Here is a 20,739-nt window from a genome sequence, read left to right as displayed (position 1 = left end):
TACTTAAGAAAGTCCAAAACTATATATTCGAAATAGTTATGTCACACCAGCAATTTGGATAGATTTCTATCTTGAATGTTGACTAGCCAATGAAGACCGGTTTAAACCGAAATTAAATTTTAAAAATCAAATACAATTCTTAGAGGGCTTATTTTGAGTGACAACGTACGTTAGTACAATAATTTTTACATAGTAAAATCTTAGGATATTGTAATTGAACATTTGACGTGCGATATATCGTTCTACATTATTTAAAAACAATCCAACTTAATTGCAAAGTTAAGGTTTGTGCCTAAATACTAAACGAGCAAACGGGCATTTGGGCTTAATCAGATAGTATATTCTAATTTTCCATGAAAAATACTTGATTTAATCAAAATAACAATAACCGCAACTGAAGCATTGCTTTTCTATTCTTTGAAAAATTGAAACACTTCTGAATTATTCAATCGGTAAAGACGGCAGGGCAATGCCATGGCCAATACTCCCACTGAAAGAGACAAAACAAGGAGATCCTCTACCTTATGTTTACTTGGATTGAAAAAATTGAAATTGGCTATAAATTTCATGCGTTCTACATACATTTAGATCCTTAAATTTCATTTAATTTTTTTTTTCTCAGTACATTCCTTTTAGGGTATTCTGAGAAAGGAGGAAATAAAAGTTTAAGTATTCAGAGTTCGAACAAATGTATGAATTGGAATCTCTAAAATTGTTTTAAGAGAAGTCGTGAGAGTTTTAATAGAAGATCTTTTTCAAGATTTCCGCTTCTGCTTCACAGCTTCTCAAAGAGTTAGCATTGGGAACTATTATTATGTTTCCTTTTATTTGTAGATTTTATATAATTTTTTGTTGTTTTTATGTCCCTAATGTCAAAAAGTTTCCTCTGTAAAAATAATAAAATAAAGTGATCTAATGGAGGACTAACGCTATCAAACAATGGAACACTATTCTATGTTAAAAACCTGCCGAATTTTAAGAGAAATTAACAATTGGAATTTGAGAGTTCAGGCAGAATGGTCAAACTTTTACATTTTAATTTTTGAATTGTAATTATTAGATCCAACCTGTCTGATTTAATTAACAAAAGGGAAACAAAAGCTTGGATGCTGTTATCTACAAACTAAGAATAGTATTAACTATTATTGTAGAAGTATTAACATTGTTGTAGAATAGTCATAAGGGAAGGTTATTATTTGGAATAAGGTTAGTGCATCTAAGCTTATCCCGAAGAATACTCTCCTCAACTTCTACTTTAGATGTGTAGCAATCAGAGATCTAAAACAAAGTTTTGCGAGTTCTCTATGTGCTAAGGACCTCCAATTTCACTACTTTAATTAAACTTCTTCATCCAACTCCATTTCCTTTACAGGTCGAATAAAAGAAATTTCCTTTTAAGAATTTGTGAAAATTGGTAGATAAAACTGGTGGGAAATAGAAAAATTGGGGTTTGTTGTAAAATTCTAATTTTAATTTTAAATATAATTTAAATCTAATTTTGAATGTAAGGGTCATATTGATCTATTTGGTTTTGCAGCAAATCCTTTCATGGATTGTTCTTTCCGTTCTGAAGAGAGGCTGCAAAGTTCACAAAATTCTTTAAAAATCTCCGAGATTCATAGAAAATATTTTCATTATTCTCATCTAAATGTAATTAAAATTTACTTTTAAATTTTGTACATTTTGTTACTAATGTTATTTGCCTTGTTTCGTTCACAAGGCTAAAATGAGACCCAACGAACTCCTAATCCAAATTTAGGTAATTTTTATGAGCAAAATACTTAAAAAAACAAACATAGTTTGCTTCTGTGATCTATCTATACTTTTAGCTTCAACGGTAGTAAATCAACCGGCTCTAAGATTCTTTATGGTACCCAAAATCTACGGCTATCTCCGATCCAATCTTAGTATTTGATTAATCTTGGGAGAGAGGCTCCTGAGTAAAACTTGTAGGCATGAGTTTTACATGACTGAACTCCTAATATGTCGCAATAATGCCGTCCTGCATTATTTAAATAATTCCTTCGTAGTGGAGGAGTCCAAATTTGAGGTAGCAAACACAAGTACATTTGAGGGCCTTCATGTTAGATGTAACATATGCCACAATAAGTACAGAAAGAAAGAGAAAAATGAATTTTTATGACTAGAGTAATATTGAATATTCGACTATTACTGGAAGAAAACAGACGATTACTGGAAGAACAACAACAAAAAATTATAACTCTAGAACATGGTTTAATTTCTAAGACCATATTCATACGTATAAGGAAAGCAGGAGGGCTCTGATGTTTGGGGATGCACTGAACCTTCCAGACTCGACAGAATGAAGACTTTTCAGTCTATTCTGTTACGAAACATTATTGACGCAATTTGCTACATCTCCAACGTTAAGAGTTAAGCACCGAACGTACTTTTTTTGTCAACAGAAGTACTAAAAGCCTCTCAAAACTTTAGCAGAACACAACAAACCTCTTATAGAGTAGCTAATTCTCCTTAACGCAGAACACACAACAAAAAGACTGAAAAGATGTAGGAATATCTTAGGCAACTGTCTGAACGTTGCCATGCCGTCAATGGATGGCTACTCCACTCATGTAGTAGCCTCATTTTGTGCAATAGCAATTATAGTATTAACTAAACAATGTGTAGTTGCCTACACTTTGTCATGTTGCCTTGCGATTTGTGGTATTCTTTGGAACAGAAGCAAAGCATTGTGCATAGTCTGATTTGTTGCAAATTATTCTCATTTACTCTAGTTACAGTCACTAATCTGGTAAAGTGAGCTCGAGGTGGGTATATCTAACTGCAAAGCTAGTAAGTTAGGGGCTTCGTTTGTGTGTATGTGGTTCTCGAAAAGTAATGAAAATGGCCGGAAATAGAGCTGGTTTCTCATCCTCTTTCTGCTCCATTGGCGCGGACAATCCACTTCTTTCCTGAGTAACGCTTTGTTCAAGCCGCCATTTCTCTCCCAAGTTAAGCTAAGTTAATTTCACGCTTTCTAATTTCAACAACTTTGGAAATTCATAAATGAAAAGTTTTTAAGGTTTAAATATTTAATTCTAAAGTAATCATATTCTTGATAAACACTTCTAATTATCATTGTTAATATATTCATATTTATAGCAATTTAAAATGAATTAAACAAACTTTTGTAAATATTTGAAACTTACTGGTAAATTGGTAACACTTCTCTATGCTCTAGGGAAGTGGTCGGCTAACCTCAGCTCGCAAGCCATCCAGCAGCTCTTTGGCTCCTTGATTGTGGCTCCCCGATTAAATACCAAGAGTGGGAACGCATGAATAGTGCGATTGAAACTTCATGGCCCATGCGCAGTCGGTCTGGGTAAGTCTATTTTGAAGAAGTCACGTTAGGCGGGGAGATGAACGAAAGGAGATAGACGAAATAAGTATTCAAGACGAGTGAGGATAGAAGAGTTGGAGCCTCAGTGAACCTACCTCAATCAAAGGCCAGCTTAGGAGTGCCCCAATTAAGTTAATAACAATAGTAATTCAAGATTAAAAACTCTGGTTCTCAAAAGAAAATTCAATCATCGTACTGTTATTATTTGGCTTAGTTGACTAACGAGTATTCCAACCACTGGTCTAGGGTACCATTACTTGGAGTCTCAGAGGTTTCACTACTTGGAATCTCCGCTTAGAAGTAAATAGTTGTCACCTAAAATGTTATATATTCAGTAGAATGATTAAATTCTGGCACAAACTGTTAACATTACCTAATAATCAAATTCAGAAAATCTGTTATGTAAAATTAGTTCAGGAAATTAATAATACAAATATTCCATTGGTGTTCAGGTTTAAAAAATATGTTGTATAGCATCGGTGCCATAGATATTTGGAACAGTCAAGATCCAGCCTTACTAAAGAACAACCTAACCAATTTAAAAATTGCATTTCAGAATAACCTTTTGCGTAAAGATGTAGATAATGTTCTGAATTCTAGGTTTAACTTCTACCAGGTTAGTAAGTGCTTTAGGCATCGAGAAGCATTTTCTTAATGTCAACATGAACATTGCTATTTTAAGATTATTTGTGCAGTTAAGGCTTGTTAGCAATATACGAGTATCTCCTAGTTTTTTTCATAATGGGGAGGAAATTTAAATTTAAGCTAGAAAACCTCTGTTTTACTGTTCCTTGTTTAAATCTGACAGGTTAGAACATTTCTTAATAGAGTGCCCTTACTACAGTCCCTTAAGGTATCAACATTTAAATAAATTAAAACTGTCCGGTAGGACAGTTGTATAAGGGTTGATCGTCAAAAACTGCACGAAAAAGCGTAACGTTGAAAAACACCCAACTTTGACAATTTTTTTCTCTTTTTCTATAAAAGATAAAATTCCCAAATTTTCTTTAAATTATAGGGCAAACCCACCTTTATGACTGTAATTTTTTTGCAACCACCCAGACCTAATAGATTTTGAGAAAAAAGTTGCCGAAAATGAGCAAAAACGGCATTTTCAGAAATTGTTGTTGTTCTTGTTCTTCTTGTTGTTGTTGTTGTTACCTTTTTTGTAAACTACGTAGCGCCTAAACGCGTAAACCGATTTTCATGAATGAGGTGTCATTCGATTCGGAATGTTATGTAGATGTGCCTTTTGGGGGTCTCGACGCTGTACACCGAATGGGAGAGGTGTTAGCCCCCTTTATGTAAGGCCCCCTTCAAAATTATTATTACTAATTACTCTGTAAATCTTAGCCCGATTTTGATAAAATTTGGTAGGATGATGGGGTTAGGGCTTCCCTACGTAACATTAAAGCGACGATCTGCTCTTACACTAGTTAAGGGGAAGTATAGCAATCGTTTCAAATTATCGACAAGTGAACCGATTTTTATGAATGAAGTGTCATTCGAATCGAAATTTTGTACAGATTTGCACTTTAAAAGTCTCGACGCTATGCCTCATATGGAGGGGAGTTTGCCCCACCCAAGTAAGGCCGTTTCTAAAACTATTATTACCAATATTTCTATAACGCTTTGTCCGATTTTGATAAAATTTAGCACGAAGAAGTGATTAAAGCTACTCTATATGGCTGTGAAGTGCCATCATGCTCTTACACCTACTAAGAGGAAGTACTGCAATCGTTAAAATTATCAATGGGTGAACCTATTTACATTAAGTAATGAATTATCGTTCGATTCAAAATCTTTGCCTCTTTGCCTTTTAGGGAGAAGTACTGTAATCGCAGTTTATTTTTCTTGCTCCTCTTAAAAGGAAGGTCTGAAATCGCAGTTTAAATTTGCTTTTTACGTACAAATACCTTCCTATTTTATATAAAAAGGCTTTCTCAAAAAAATTGTTATTGAGGATGGTTTGGGGACCGCAACTATAATCATTCTTTAAAAAGATCTCTCCAGTGGTAGTTACGGTTCCTACTTAACACCTTATCAGGTTATAATGATAGAATTGCTTATTCCAAATTTAAAAAAAAACAGTAAAGCAGATATGTAACTTAGCAAAATAGACAAAAATGAAAATCTATCCAAAAGGTACAAAAATCTCCTTAACAAAAACTTACAGTTTAAAATGTTAAGTATAAGGGTTGATTAAACGCCAAAAGGTACACAAATCAGCAAGTACCCAACATTTCATTCAAGCTTAGTTGATATAATTTAAGTAATTTTGCTGCATTAACTTTTCCTTCACATTTTTTAGAATTTATTAGATGTCACAGACCCTTATGCTGGCCATTTTCATCTACAAAATATTTGTTCAAGTAGCACTGTAGATTGACTTTAATATCTATTAATCTATAATAATCAAACTATTAATTACAGGTTAAAAAGAAAACGTTATAAAAAATTAAAAAAATTACGAGGCTACAAAATTCAAAAACTTTTTTAAAAAAATGCTTACACCAACATACATCAATGATTTCGATTATTTTATTTTTAATAAAAATCGTCTGTTTAAGTTCATTCTTCGATTAAAGTAATTGTTATTTTATGTAGTAGTCAAACGTTTATAATAATAGGTAATAATTATCTGGCTTTATCGCAAATAATATAGTTTTCTTCAATCACACTCTCAATGTAGCTGTTCTTCTCACAATGTTAAATATATGTTATGTAATATAAAATAAATGAGATATGCATACGTTTAGGACATCTAATTATTCCAGTATTTTACTATAAGTAAAATTAGGGGGTCTAAATTAAATTACAATTGAGAAATGAATCATTATTGTTGAATAATCTACTTGTTATTAACTGTGTGTTATTTGTGCTCACGAATATTTCGGTAAAACGAATTCAACACTGAAATATTCTTTTAAATCCGTGATTTAAATTTAAATAGTAGCCGACTCTAACTTTGTCTTTTTCTACTTTTGCATATATATGTGACATCTCAGAATAAAAAGCAAATTAAAGCTAAATCCGAAGAATAATTCGGAATAGAGTTAAAATAAAGTACCTATTTAAAAACGGATATAATATACATTTTATCATAATTATAACAAAATAATATTATGAACGAACTGGCCAGCATAAGGGTCTGTGACATCTAATAAATTCTAAAAAATGTGAAGGAAAAGTTAATGCAGCAAAATTACTTAAATTATATCAACTAAGCTTGAATGAAATGTTGGGTACTTGCTGATTTGTGTACCTTTTGGCGTTTAATCAACCCTTATACTTAACATTTTAAACTGTAAGTTTTTGTTAAGGAGATATACATTGGAAATGGTTTCTAAATTAGAGTTACAGAATTTGTACCATTTTGTAACTCAAGCTTTGGAAAAGCGGCAAAAAGCAGGTGAAATATTAGGGCTCAAGTAAAGTTCTCAGTTTAGTTTATTAATTAGAAAATAAATTGAAGTAATAATAATTTTTAGGGAAAGGTATCACATTATTTTTATTTATGTTTATATTACTCGTATATTATTTTTACATTATATTCATTTCATGTAGTACATTGCAGTTTATTTAAGTTTAGCCAACTCATTGCAGAAAGTTGTAAACTTATAAACAATAAAGTTATTTATTTATTTATTATTACTTGGAATCATAGAAACTTCAATAACTCGAGGACTCAGGAACTTTACCTACAGCCTCAGAGGCTTCATTACCTGGAGCCTCAAAGAGTTCAATACTTAGAGCAGTGGTTCTTAACTTTTTCATAGACGCGGAACACAATTATATGTATATGTTTTTCTCGCGGAACACTAACATTAAATAATTTGAAATTCGGTAATTAGCCAGAACTTAAAATTAAATTCAAATTAAAAAAAAGAACAATTTTTTGTTTTCGTATCTTTCCAAAGTTTCTAAATTTCAATACATTTTCATTAAAATTGAAATTTCGCGGAACACTTGGACTATATTCGCGGAACACCGGTTAAGAACCACTGCTTTATATCTTCTAAAATTATAGATCTGTGCACAAAATAACTATAGTTTATAGTTGAGAAAAACAAAGTGTACAAGAGAACAAAATTCCATATCAATACGTGGTTCACAGTGGGAGATATAAAACGGCCACAATTTTACAGAATTTCATGACCCAAAAAATTTTCAAACCTTTATATCTTCTACATTTATAGATCTGTGCACAAAATAACTATAGTTTATAATTGAGAAAAACAAAGTGAACAAGAGTACAAAACTCCATATCAATACGTGGTTCACAGTGGGAGATATAGAACGGCCACAATTTTACAGAATTTCATGACCCAAAAAATTTTCAACCCTTTATATCTTCTATATTTATAGATCTGTGCACAAAATAACTATAGTTTATAATTGAGAAAAACAAAGTGTACAAGAGAACAAAATTCCATATCAATACGTGGTTCACAGTGGGAGATATAGAACGGCCACAATTTTACAGAATTTCGTGACCCAACAAATTTTCAACCCTTTATATCTTCTACATTTATAGATCTGTGCACAAAATAACTATAGTTTATAATTGACAAAAACAAAGTGTACAAGAGAACAAAATTCCATATCAATACGTGATTCACAGTGGGAGATATAGAACGGCCACAATTTTACAGAATTTCATGACCCAAAAAATTTTCAACCCTTTATATCTTCTACATTTATAGCTCTGTGCACAAAATAACTATAGTTTATAATTGAGAAAAACAAAGTGTACAAGAAAACAAAATTCCATATCAATACGTGATTCACAGTGGGAGATATAGAACGGCCATAACTTTACAGAATTTCATGACCCAAAAAATTTTCAACCCTTTATATTTTCTACATTTATAGATCTGTGCACAAAATAACTATAGTTTTAATTGAGAAAAACAAAGTGTACAAGAGAACAAAATTCCATATCAATACGTGGTTCACAGTGGGAGATATAGAACGGCCACAATTTTACAGAATTTCATGACCCAAAAAATTTTCAAACCTTTATATCTTCTACATTTATAGATCTGTGCACAAAATAACTATAGTTTATAATTGAGAAAAACAAAGTGAACAAGAGTACAAAACTCCATATCAATACGTGGTTCACAGTGGGAGATATAGAACGGCTACAATTTTACAGAATTTCATGACCCAAAAAATTTTCAACCCTTTATATCTTCTATATTTATAGATCTGTGCACAAAATAACTATAGTTTATAATTGAGAAAAACAAAGTGTACAAGAGAACAAAATTCCATATCAATACGTGGTTCACAGTGGGAGATATAGAACGGCCACAATTTTACAGAATTTCATGACCCAAAAAATTTTCAACCCTTTATATCTTCTACATTTATAGATCTGTGCACAAAATAACTATAGTTTATAATTGAGAAAAACAAAGTGTCCAAGAGAACAAAATTCCATATCAATACGTGGTTCACAGTGGGAGATATAGAACGGCCATAATTTTACAGAATTTCATGACCCAAAAAATTTTCAACCCTTTATATCTTCTACATTTATAGATCTGTGCGCAAAATAACTATAGTTTATAATTGAGAAAAACAAAGTGTACAAGAGAACAAAATTCCATATCAATACGTGATTCACAGTGGGAGATATAGAACGGCCACAATTTTACAGAATTTCATGACCCAAAAAATTTTCAACCCTTTATATCTTCTACATTTATAGCTCTGTGCACAAAATAACTATAGTTTATAATTGAGAAAAACAAAGTGTTCAAGAGAACAAAATTCCATATCAATACGTGATTCACAGTGGGAGATATAGAACGGCCATAATTTTACAGAATTTCATGACCCAAAAAATTTTCAACCCTTTATATTTTCTACATTTATAGATCTGTGCACAAAATAACTATAGTTTATAGTTGAGAAAAACAAAGTGTACAAGAGAACAAAATTCCATATCAATACGTGGGTCACAGTGGGAGATATAGAACGGCCATAATTTTACAGAATTTCATGACCCAACAAATTTTCAACCCTTTATATCTTCTACATTTATAGATCTGTGCGCAAAATAACTATAGTTTATAATTGAGAAAAACAAAGTGTACAAGAGAACAAAATTCCATATCAATACGTGATTCACAGTGGGAGATATAGAACGGCCACAATTTTACAGAATTTCATGACCCAAAAAATTTTCAACCCTTTATATCTTCTACATTTATTATAGCTCTGTGCACAAAATAACTATAGTTTATAATTGAGAAAAACAAAGTGTTCAAGAGAACAAAATTCCATATCAATACGTGATTCACAGTGGGAGATATAGAACGGCCATAATTTTACAGAATTTCATGACCCAAAAAATTTTCAACCCTTTATATTTTCTACATTTATAGATCTGTGCACAAAATAACTATAGTTTATAGTTGAGAAAAACAAGGTGTACAAGAGTACAAAATTCCATATCAATACGTGGGTCACAGTGGGAGATATAGAACGGCCATAATTTTACAGAATTTCATGACCCAACAAATTTTCAACCCTTTATATCTTCTAAATTTATAGATCTGTGCACAAAGTAACTATTGTTTATAATTGAGAAAAACAAAGTTTACAAGAGAACAAAATTCCATATCAATACGTGGTTCACAGTGGGAGATATAGAACGGCCATAATTTTACTGAATTTCATGACCCAAAAAATTTTCAACCACGCCACTCCCTGATATCGTGATGCCTGGAACATTTATTTAACAAACATGAAATTTGGTAGATCATGATATTGGATGAGTGGAAAAATTAGGTACACCAAGGAAGTTGGCTTGCTTTGTTGAACAAGGTATTGTATTGATAGCAAGAAGCTAATCATATAAAGGAATCAGGTAAATGATCCGCAGCTAATGACTGCAATGACTCCAGTTGATGGATTGAATATAAAGTACAGCGTAGGATGCAATAACTATGTTTTTAGATTAAAAAAAAAAAGAGAATGTAAATGTTATATTTATTTAAACGAAGCAAAAACAAAAACGGGCGTCCATATTAACGATGTCCAGTTTAGGAGTGAGTTAGTGAAGCAAAGCAAGAGATAGATTGGTAGAAAGCGATGAATCATATGTGACAATGACGAAGTAGTTGAAGTACCTGGAATGTATTCGAAATGTGCCGCGATGAAACGTTCTCTATTTATGATTTATAACTTTTTTTAAAAAAAATCCTATTTTTAGGCCATGAAACGGATAATTTTAAATAATAATACATTTCATTTACTACTCGCAGATTATTTTAGAAATTTAGGAGAAACAATCAGAAATGCAAATTATTATTTAAGATACTCATATAAGAGTTAACTTTAACGAGTGCATTATATAATGAAACTTTATAAATAATTAAAAAATTATGCTTAAAATTAATTGTGTATTGATGATTACGGAACTAATGCTGTTAAATAAATGACTACTTCCTTAGGTAATATTCCTGGAGCTACTCTCTTGGGCGAAGAGTCCACCAAGACGACACCCCTTAGCAGCAAATGGATTTGCCTTATTATCAGTGTTTCTGATATTCCTTGGTATACCAGGCTAGCGACACAATTCTTTGGATGGCGAACTGCTTGTAGCGGAATCGTTGATTGAGTAAATTCGTACGAACAAATGTTCGTAAATACCCGATTTTGACCCAAAATCTTCTATTGGAGTATCCGGATGGCGAATATCACATTTAAACTTCCGGCGACAGTTACGATCGTAAGTTCGTTTCCCAAACTATTTTCTAGCTAAATAATTTTTTAAATTCAAAGGACTACTAAACGGTTGTTTCCGTTGGAACTGGAAATCGAAAATTTGATACCATCTCAATACCAAGTGAGAGCAAATAAGAAATAGGAAAATAAATACATAAGAACGCGTGTGTGCTTTAATATGCTGTGCAATTAGTTTAAAAGCTACATCGGCAAAGCTTGCATGATTTATTGCCTACTTGTATAACTTTATAAGGGTAAGTTTTCATTACTTTTTGATATTTCTTTAATAAATATTTAATTATATTAAGTATTACTCTTTATTTATTTATTACTCTATTTGTTCCTAACTTTTATTTACTTATTTTTTTTAACCCTCTTTATTTAATATAAAACTGGCTACAGGCAAAGAAGTAAACATGTTTACGTAAATATATAATCTTAATTAATTGAAGGATTTTTTGCATTAACACATCCTATTTCGCTTACCAGAACAATTTTTATGAACAGATAAAAGGACTAACGATGGGAAACCCCTTATCCCCAGTCATTGCAGACATAGTATTAGACGACCTTTTCGACCAAATTACAACTAACCACCCACATATTTACTCTGCCAAAAAATACGTAGATGATACAATTCTATGCATTAATTCCACAAAAACACAAGAAATATTTGCACTTTTCAACAACTATCACCCCTCCATACAATTCACAATAGAACAAGAAACCAACAACCAAAGTTCTTTTCTTGACCTTCTGCTCATAAGAACAGATACAGGACAAATTAACACAAAACACTACACAAAACCTACATACTCAGGCCGTCTCCTTAATTTTTACTCCAACCAACCCCTATTTCAAAAAAACAAACTGCGCAAACAATTTCATCTCACGCAACCTAAAACTTACATCAACCCAATATCATCAGGACATAATAGAAAGGTCAAAAACAATTCTTCAACTCAACAACTACCCCCTCAAACATATCAACCACGCCATCAAATTATACTACGAAAAAAAACAACCCAACCAACTCATCAGGAACAACAAACCTACAAACCCACGACGACACCAACTTATCCATAGAACCCAAAAAATATGCCTCACTACCATAATGTACAACCACTCACAAACAAATTAAAAACATTACTACAGAACACGACAAACACAATAATCACTACAAAAAACACCAACAACTCAAAAAGACAATTTTTTTCGAAGCTAAAAGACCAGACTGAAAAAGACAAACAATCAAATCTGATATACGAAATTGAATGCAAAGACTGTCACAAAAAATATATAGGCGAAACATCACAATATTTAAAATAAAGACTGTACCAACACTCTTACGACACAAAACTAAAAAAGAACACCACAGCACTTTCCTTACACAGCACAGAAAATCATCACACTTTCGATTTTCCAAACACAAAGATACTTAAATCAGAAACCAACACACAAAAAAGGAAAGTTCTGGAAATGATATACATATCTAAGACAGAAAACAGTTTAAATTTCTAAACAAACACGAACAATTTAAACAACATATACGCAAACTTACTGCAAAATACTTGACAATTGGCAACACTGACTTCCACACAACCTAAAACATATTACACACAGACCGATCACACTCAGTCCATGAACAGACAAGACAGAAGACACACCAACCCTGTAATGTAAAAATATTACTTTCTAAACTAGGTAAATAATTTTTGTAAATTTCGTTTTTATTATACATATTCATTTCAATAGAATCATTGTTAACAAACTGTAAATATGTTCCACAGCCCTGAAGATGACCTAGAAAGCTCGGCAAAATAAATTTTACTCGACTGAAATGGCAGTTATTTTTTCAATCCCATTAATTGAAGGAGTTAAATGAGGGCCATCGAACGATTGCCACCATGGGTCGGCTAACTCAGGATACCATATGAAGTGAATCCCCAGGATGCCTGTTTTCTATCGTGAGATCAGGTTATCGCGAGGCCACCGACGCTTCAGTCTTCGCGGAGGATTCGAAGGAAGAGTATTTTGAAACTGGTTGTGTATTTACTTATTTAAATAGAGTGCTGTAAATCTTTTTGGTGATTCATATATTCAAGGGGAAGAAAGGTTGTGGCCAATTTTAGTCATATATATATTTATTAATGCAAAGCTTTCGATCTTGAGGCTAGGTTTTTTTGTCATCTACGTCGAAAGTATGGCATTAATAAAAATAAAAATCATTATAACTGAAATTGGTAAAACACTTTCTTCCTCTTGGATTAATTATTCTGTCACCAAAAAAGAGTGACAATGTAAGACCACATCTAAACGATCAAACATTTTACCAAAGTGGAACTTGTTTTTGGATTCACTGCCAAGAATTTGAGGAATTTCGGATTCAATACCAAGAGTTGATATTTAGAAACATACGAGGTGTGGCTATTAAATAACGAGACTATTGCTGTAAAACATTTTATTTTAAATTTATACACATTTAGTTATTATCACCTTCAATATACACCACTCCCCTATCCCTACAACGCTCCATGCGAATTTTCCATTGTTCGAAACAGTCCTGGAAGTCTTTTTCTGTGAGCTCCTGCATGACGCGTGCCGCTTTTTCTTTCACAGCTTCAACGGACTCAAATCGTGTTCCTTTTAATGCAGATTTGACTTTGGGGAACAGATAAAAGTCACATGGGGCCAGGTCAGGCGAATAACGGTTGGCATAAGACTGGGATGTTGTACTTGGCTAGAAACGTCTTGGCAGACAATGCAGTGTGAGCCGGCGCGTTGTCTTGATGGAGAACCCATGATTTGTTCTTCCACAAATCGGGTCGTTTTTTCTTATTCTTTCACGGAGTTGAGCAAGCACCTCACGGTAGTAATGTTGATTAATTATAATCGATATTTTCATCCGTTTAGGACGTGGAAGGGCGACCCGGGCGGTCATCATCTCCGACGTCTTCTCGGCCATCTTGGAAACGCTAGAACCACTTAAAAACTCGCGCACGTGATTAACATTCATCTCCATAAACTTCTTTAAATAAAAGATAAGTTTCAGTAGCAGTTTTATTCAAGTTTTGATGTGAAATTTGACGACAATTTTTTGCTCTACTACATGTGTAGTATCATGTTTTCGGCAAAACGAAACTGACACCTCTTACAAAAACGACTGTTCCGGTCAGACAGATTTCTCTACAAACACGTGAGTCGCTGCAATCGAAAGAGAAGGCTCTACGCTGCCTAGCTGTCGGTCGTTAGGATTTAGCGCATGCATAGTTCTTCTGTAGCAGCATCAGTCTCGTTATTTAATAGCCACACCTCGTATAAAAAAGCCACCACAGAAGAAGAGACTTAATTTTTCTAATCAAATGTAAAAATAATAGTATTTTTCTTGATTTCATCAGCAATAAATGTAAAAATATCACAAAACCTGCACTTACTGAATGTCCACTTTAAAATCAAACACAGTGGACATTCACCATCTCACTGAATTACTTTCTAAAATAAAAAATAAAATCTCTAATTCTTAATGCCCTACAATACTTCATAAAATCAACCCAACATAGAAACAGTTTAAAACAAACTAAGAAAAAAAAACCCAAGATGACCTAATACCTAACTCGAAAACTTGGTAGTAATACGAATAAATAAATTATAACTAAAACTAGCGTTTAATATTTCTTGCTCTTGTAAGTTTGTGTTTAGATTGATAGCTTATGTTAAAGCTGGAATTTCGATTGGTTGATGAGTCGAATTAGAGCTCATGTGAATCTTTCCTTAAATTCCGCTATCTATAGTCCATTCCTTCTTAACCTTGATAGCAGTAGCAATAAATATATTGATACCATTATTTTAACATAATATATTTTGGTTGTAACACGTAACACCTCTGAAATGTGATGAGGTAATAATAAAAGTAAATTGAAAAAATGCTCGCCACAATTTCCTCTACGATTCAATCCAATGGCCAATAAGTGAGAACAACATAAAATAATTGAAAGACGTCAAAAGAAAAGTGATATGAGTAGAAGTTTGTCAGATGTAGGTGTTAATGTGTAAATTAAAATGGTGTTTAACATTGGTTTCTGGCTCTGGTTAATCTCCCTTCCCTTAGACGAATAATATTAATTATTATTGTACTTGTATGTGTGCGTGTGTATATGTGTTATAGCAAGGTATCAAGATGAAGGGATTATACAATACAATTATGATTACGGTGCCGACTGTTTGAAATGGTTGAACGAGGAGATAGTAATTCCAAAACAAGATCTTTTGTTCGGATGGAGTTGTGCAATGTTTGGAAGCATTGAAGTGAACATTTAATCTTCGCTAGTAAGAACACCAAACCAGAAGACTAGGTGGCAATTCGAGTGAGATGGCTCATTGTGCGCAATCACAGAACCATATCGTCTCAAATGTCGTTTAGTGCAATGTAAGGATGCCTGTTCAATCATTAGATCTTTAGTGTTTGTGCTTTAAAATTTTATAGATAATTTGAATATATTATTCTCTTTATTAATATAATTTGGCAAGACTTCATGCCAGGATAAGGAAAACATTTTATTACACCTAAGCCATTACAATGCCTTAGAAATGATGTTTTCCCGCATTGGCTTTTCTTGAATTGTAATCTAAAGCATTCAAGCATTACTACCGAAGTTTTAGCTAATGTACGGTTTAAAAAAATAAAATAAATTAATTGAATTTAAATTGGGCGTGCATTGAAAAACTGTTTTATGGTACACTTTATGATCGTTTATAATTTCGCCCAAAATAAATAAAATGTAAAAATAATTCAAAAGCATGCAGTGCAAGCATGTACGAGAATACACTCTGATTGCCCAACTAATTAATGAACTGGAAGTGATTCTAGCGTTTCAATAGATTCCAGTCAGTGACCTCGATGGATTCAATGCGACGCGATGGTTCACAAATTATGGGTTCACTTGTTAGCCAACAAACTATATGGTAGTTTGGTCATCAATATAAAAGTGGTGGGTATTATTTCGATGTTGAGTAAAGAATGAATGAGGCCGTCTATGTACGCACGAATTAGCTTTGCTTTTATTGCAGATCATTGAGTGAACTGTTATACGTAAGTTAGTATGGGTTAGGTTAATTTATTTTCTTACAATATTGCAAAATTCCACCTTAATTGATCAAATTTCATCCTATCTGGTCGTTACTTTCTTCAGGTAATGGTTGGAGCTTCTTTATCTCCTTTTCGTTGGGCGGAAGCAGGTGTCCCTTCTATAGCAGAAGCAAGAGAATATTCTAGGCCCTCCACTCTACCCAGGTAGACACTACAGATATCCCTATCGACCCATTTACTATCCTCATCACGTATGCTGATGACACTGTTACACTCTCCTCTGATCCTGACTCCAATAATCTCCCACAGAAATATGCAGAATCAACTTACAAGTTTAGAAAATCTTGTTAAACCTTTCCCATAAATACACCCAACTATCATGCTAGACTGGAAACAGGATGAACACATGTGAAGTGTAGGATTTTTGGTTCTGCAATATTCACTTGCTGCACTATGAGAGCTACATCTTGTGCAGCAATCAAAACTCAAGGTAAATTTATGATTTATTACTAATAGAAATCAAAACACATGGAACAACTCAATTCCTAAGCCAAAAATAATGAAAGAATGATTTACAAATCTTGTAAAACTCTTTGCTGTTGCAAGAACAGCGGGTAAGGAGAGGAAATCAGCAGTGTTGTCCATAGGAATGTTATTCCATGGGATGGGCTGGGATGGGACAGCACACATTTGTATTTCCCATGGTAGTCGATACTTGATATTGTAAAATAAATTTATGCTGAAATTTGCAGTTGCGTAAGTGCAACAAAATAGAATGCATTCATCATCTATGTAACTGCATGGTGCTATGAGAAGGATTTCGAGTCTAAAGAATAATTCAGGTTTTCCTAGATTTTTTAAAGGCTCTGTCTAGGTTTTCTCAATTTAACGAGCGGTAACACTCAGTGTGCTGAATGTGCAGAGTGACTCAGAAATAGAATGAGAGTGTCAGAATGATTCTGAATTGTCATACTTAGATTATACGTACTTTTGAGTGTTCAAGTTAATAAAGTTAATAAATTTTGTCGTTTTGCATGTCTCTTTGTACATGTAGTCCTATTTAGTAGACACTAAACGTAAACTTTCATAAATTTAATAATTTTATTTGAACTGTATTCCATATTAATATTATAATGGGAATCCCGTAGGATGGAATGGGACAGGCATAAATTGCCATGGGATGGGATGGGATGGGACAGAAAAATATGTCCCATGGACAAGCCTGGAAATCAGAGTGCCACCACTAAGAAAAAATGTTTAATAACAGGGAATGAAGTGTACACCCTGGGATGGTTGAATAAAAAAGCTATTTAAGAAGGATTTTTGGTGTAAAAAGAAGATTTAAGTGGAAATTACCAAGTATAGCATGCAATCATCTTGCTGGAATTTAGAACCAAGACCTATAAATCAAGTTTTGTTTAGCGTATATAACTTTGAAGTATGAAATAGCGAACTTCAGCCTATTAACAAAGTGATACGCTGCGAAGGGTGCGTAAAACAGCGAGCCTGGACGTGATGTATTGTAGTAAGGAATATGGGCGCCAGAGATGTTCTTTGTCCTGTCGGAGATAAACCTGAAGCAAAAAGTGATCCCTCTATCATTTAATGAGAGAAATATGGCAAAAGGAAACCGGTATACTAAGGGAACCTTTAGGAGCTCAAATTTCTCAATTTTTTTCCAATAGAAATCATCAAGACGACAAAAGCCGAGAATAAAACGATGTCTATAAATATTCAAATTTTAATTTAATTCAAAATTAAAATTGCTATTTAAAAAATGTAACGAAGATATAAAGAAAATGTTTTAGCGGAAATTTCATTCTATACATTTTCTCTAAAATAAGGAATGGGTTGAGAAAAGTGTAAGGGAAAGTTAATTGTTATTAAATTTCAAAGTGAACAAAAGATTTAATTAAAAGAAGTGCGATGTAATTTTACAATTTAATTTACTTACAACAGTTTCGCAAATTAGTGATGCAGGATTTGTAGAATTTAAGGAATTAGTTTAGAACTGTTAGGACTCTGGCTGCAGAGCTGTTTTCAACAATGTGTTGAACGCTATTATTTCCTCTGACTGACTCTCTTACTGGCCAAAGGAGTATGGTCATCAAATCTTTCTCAATTTGAATTCGTATTTTGTGGTATTTTCTGTTCCATTCTCGCAAGATAGATTTTGCACATGGACCGGTAACAGGGCCGCTCTGCAGGGAGTATTTACTTGTTGGGGGTTTTAGTTTTTCTTGATTCTCAAATTGCCTTGGATATAGCCTCATGGGGCTCACTAATGCCACAACAATAACCTTGGACACACCATCTTACTTTTTCCAAATTCTCTTCTTCTTCACAGAGTAGAGTATCTGAACAAACAAGAAGCCATTTTTCTTTGTCTGCTAATATTGTCTTGGCCTTAGTCACTGCTTACAATTTTGTAATATGTAAAATTGCATAAATACAGTATTATTATTATTATTATTTTTTTTTTTTTTTGGCGCATCAACAGCTGAGGTCATTAGCGCCCGGAGCTTTTTCCAGTGCACTGCCGGCCTCCGGACAGTGTTCTCTCGTTACAGACAACACTGTCCATCACCGGACAGTGAGCTGTAAGAAGCTCCTAGGAAGAGAAAATCTAAGGGTCAGCTGCTGGATTCGAACCCGGGACCTCCGCGTGGGAGTCCAGTATGCTAACCTCATAGCTAATCCCTTCCCTTATTATTATTATTATTATTATTATTATTATTATTATTATTATTAGTCATTGGCAGATTTAGATCCCTGAAAATGTCGGAGAGATTATCTACTAACTTCAAGCGTCTCCTTCCTCGCTGTCTGTTCCCTGGCTTCAAATACTCTTTTTTGGGTAAATTTCTGTGTTCATTTTAGACAGTTGTACATCTGAACTGCACTTTTTTGACATTTAGGGCTCACATCCTCGTTTTTTTAATCCTTATTTTATCCTCTGTTCGCTTAAGATTCCTTGTTTCTGAGGCCTGAATGCGTCTTAATAAACTCTTTTAGTGATAGACCATGATTCACTTTCGTATGTTTATACATGAGAATATATTGTTCGGTAAATCTTCATTTTAGCCTTTTTGGACACATTTTTTGACCAGAAAGATTTTATTCATTGCTCGGAACAATCTTCCGGAACCTGCTAATCTTAAGTTTAACTCATCCTTAATTCTTCCGTCAGAATTAACACACAATATCCTAATATCTTAATCCTAAACCTCAAAGTGAATATTTGATCATGATATTCAAAGCTGTAAATACGCACAAGACTTCTAAAGTATAATGATCTACTTTGAGCCGATCTTTAATTTATTCGTCCTAAAATCTTTATAACGTAGCCATTCAAATTATTTGCATTTGCATGACTTAGTATTTAAAAGTTGGTGCATTTATCACTTCTACCGTCAGGATTATAACTTGACTTCCAAATTTTAATATAACACAGGCCAGGTGACTTTTAACATTTTGACATCATACACTATTCTCATTTTACTTCCTTATGAGTTCATCTTAGAGCTACTTTTTTTTTTAAAAAAAAAATTATCAATTAACGTATTCTGCAAAATAAGAGCATGCAAATTCTGAACATCTCTTTAGAAATAAAGTAGAACTCATAATTTATTATCACCTCCTTTGCAATAGATTGAGAAGAAAATTGGTACACCAAAATGGCTTCAAAATTGAATTAGCAATGGCCTTTGATCGTTATTCAATATCCTGGTTGATAGTATAAAGTTTTATCTATAATTTTCAATATTACCAAACGTGATAGATGTTGTAGGGTGATTACTAGACTTAGGGTTCAGGGCGATTGCCCTAGGACGTATTCTCTGTAAATAAAAACTGAAACGAGTGAACGTTGTGTTTAATTTTATCGCATTATGCCTGGCGAATTAGCATTAATTTCTCACTCTTACTTGTTACTGGCAATATCTCGTTTAATATCTCGAACAATATCTCAAGTTTAATACCAAAACATCATTGAGGTTCCCTGAGTCAGAAATTGTGGTTTTTGTTTCTTCGCAAATGGTTTATTAAAATATGATCACTATATCAAATCGAAAAAAATTGATTTTCCTTTTGGGTATCCCTGATGGGAACTGATGGAATTTCAGCGAATCCTTGAATCGCAAGAAACAGTTTACCGAATCTAAAATGTGTCTTCAATATTGGGTATTCTAAATCCCCATTACTATAAGAAAATCTATTTATAGTTGAGTGAGGCAATCCTAATCTGTTTGCAAGTTTTCTAGGGAAACTAAGGAGATTCTTCTGGGTTTCCTAGGTCCTATTTCAAGGCTCATTTATTTCCTCCCTTGAAATGTTGCAAGGATTGGGAAAGTCCTGGTCTCCTCAACTTTTTTTTTTAGAAATATACTGCTTTATTAACTTAGTTTTTTCGGATCATTGATAATGCGGCATATAAATTATTTTCAAATTATTATTTGAAATAATTTTTTTTTTTAATAATCTTTAGAAATAAGTTATTTCAAATATCGTTAAAAGCGAGCTAATTTGACGTCCAACGAATAAAAAAGAA

Source organism: Rhodnius prolixus, unplaced genomic scaffold (genome assembly GCF_049639745.1).
Source record: "Rhodnius prolixus isolate KJV_2025 unplaced genomic scaffold, Rpr scaffold_2, whole genome shotgun sequence".
Classification (NCBI taxonomy): domain Eukaryota; kingdom Metazoa; phylum Arthropoda; class Insecta; order Hemiptera; family Reduviidae; genus Rhodnius; species Rhodnius prolixus.
This window is presented reverse-complemented; position numbering follows the sequence as displayed.